Below are 2,892 nucleotides of genomic sequence, written 5' to 3' on the forward strand. Positions count from 1 at the left end.
CCCCCCCCCACCCCAAGACTCCTTTATTGCTTTTTTCAATTATGTGGGCGTTTGGATCTTTTCCCGCAAAAAAAAAAGTTTTTATACAAAAATAAAATTTTCCTTTTACTGGTCTATTTAAACAATCAAGAGATTTTTTAAAATATTTCTCTTAGTATTATTTACCCACACTCTCTAAATTTATTGAACTTACAACTTTAATAATCATTAAAAAGGATAATTCGGTAAAATAAATCCATAATAAGTAATTTTTTAAGGGATATGTCAAATCAATAGTAGACTAGTGAAAGGAAACGAAGGAAGTATTATTCCTTGCACAGTCATGTTTGTGGGTGTTATAATCTCACGTCTTAACATAATTGATGCGTACACCAAAACATAGATGTTATCTTTTGGAGTTAAACTCATAACATAATTCGAAGATATTCTCATTAATATATCAATAACACAATATATATTAAATTAAAAGTTAAAGGATGATACAAAAAAAATCAGGTACCAACGATTATAGTAGACGAATTCAACATAGATCACTATGTGATAATATCTATTCGTACCGTTTCATTAAACTCTAGAAGGTTAGCACGGGAGAAATTCAAAAATAGCCAGATTTACAAGCGGTGATTTAAAAATAGGCACAGTTTCAAAAGTAATTGAAATTTAGCCACTTTTCATGTAAATATAAATCTGAACGAAAATACTGTTAAAAAATCTGAAAAAATACTCCAGTATAATATACCGGTCCAGCATAATATACTGGAACTTCATACACAGGGCACCAATCTCCAGTATATTATGCTGGAACTTTCCGTGTTGCAGCAAAATAGTGGCTATTTTTCAATGACTTTGCAAACATTGGCTATTTTTGAATGACCAGTCCGAAAACTGGCTAGCCCGTGCTATTTTTACGGTTAGAACACGTCTTGCACTAAAAAACTAAAGCCCGTTTGGACATAAGAAATTTTTCCATTTTTTTCAAGAAAATTTCACTTTCGAAAAGTTCATAAATTTTTTAATTTTCACTTGAAGATGCATTTTAGAATTTTTCGAAAATTTGAAAAACTCCAAAAAACTGTTTTACAAAATTTTCACTCAGATCACTCACAAAACTTAAAAACAATCCAAAATTATATTTATGTCCAAACACAACTCTAATTTTCAAATATCATTTTCACTTGAAATATATTTTTTCACTTTTTTGAAATTTTACGATTCTTATGTCCAAACGCCCACTAATACCTCTGACTTAAAAAGGGATGTCTGCTTTCTAGTTATTGGTGCTTGTAATAATTTTTAAAACTTGAAGGCAAGCTTTAATTAGATTTCAAGAACCCCCAGTTGGCGCCAATGTACCTGCCTTGGGAAAGTACATAAATATTTATTCTCAGGAATGCTATTTAAAAGTTGATGTATTAATTTTGCCTTACAAATTTACTTAAAAATTTTAAATTTAAAATAGTTCAGGAGATTTACATATCAAAAAATTAAACCAAAAAACTAAAATTTTGTGTACATTGACTAATTCCTGAATATCGTCCATTTAAGATAACTACCTTGTGTGATTTCTACACCTGCCCCATCACGCTAATAAAGGCAATGGGGCCTTGTCTTTCAAGTTCCAATCATACTACCACCAGTATTCTGAATATTTTATTGTAAGATCCAATAAGGTTTTAGTATTTTACTACTATCTGTCTACTTTTTTTCTTTTTTTTGTTTCCCACCCGGTATCCGGTATACGCATTGAGCCCGACTATATCCGGATTCGCGCCGCATAGGGCCCTTTTCGGGTGGAAGCGCTCCCTACCAAGAATTTTTCCATACCAGGGCTCGAACTCGAGACCTTTGGTTAAGGGAGGAGCAGTCCCATCCACTACACTGCATCCTTTGGTGGTACTCTTTTTCTTTTCAAATAATCAGCTGAAAAATAAAGAAGATCCAAATTGGACAAAAAGAGCAAAAAAGAATATCCAGTATACCCTTTTACATTTCTACTACATGTCCTCAGAGGACTTGTCTTCAAGCATTCAATAGAGGGAAAATAAAATAAGCTAGCCTTTGCACATCGATTTTATTGAAATTTGAGAAAAATGAGTTTTTGAAGATAAGATAAAAAATAATTTTAAAAGTTGAAATTGTATTTGAACATGCATTTTCTTGAAAAGAATTTGAATTTCTGTTAGTAAAAAACTTCAAAAATTACTCTAGAGTTGTTTTTGGAATTTGAAAATTTTATTTTCAAAATCCACCAAAAAATGGTTAGTATATATAAACAAATAGATATTTGAAAAAAAATTCCCAAATTTTATGGCCAAATGAGAGCTAAGTGAAGTCTTTATATACTGACAATCTGTCGACTTTTTACAATATTTTAGGTTACTTTAAATAAGTCACTATTTATAATAAAGAGTATCGTAGACAATTTGAAAGTAAATCCGTTACAATATAACACTAGTACACAAATTACTGGTCGTCAATTTTTGCATCGAATCATTTATTGTTTTTCTATATAAACTTTAATCACTTAATCATAATTAAAAATATGTAGTATCACTTTAATTTGTAACTTTTTCACCACTTAATTATATTTTCTCGTAAAAGCTTTTTCACACTTAAATATAAAAAGAATGGCTTGGATCATTCTAGATATTTTATTTTCAGCAATCATTGTAGATTCACGAGTAAATAATATGGGACCAACAAAGGTTGTGGTGGGATAAGTACTCTTTTATCCTTTGTCATATATATCGGGTTCCAGCCTTCTGTATTGAGTCTTTTTTATTAGGGAGCACTCTACTCCAATATAGGATTTTCTGAAATGATTCGAATTTAGTCGGGTTCCAATGTAGGTGCCGGATACGGTGAGAAACCAAAAAAAAAAAAAAAAAAAAA

This window comes from Nicotiana attenuata, chromosome 1 (genome assembly GCF_001879085.1).
Source record: "Nicotiana attenuata strain UT chromosome 1, NIATTr2, whole genome shotgun sequence".
NCBI classification, from domain to species: Eukaryota; Viridiplantae; Streptophyta; class Magnoliopsida; order Solanales; family Solanaceae; genus Nicotiana; species Nicotiana attenuata.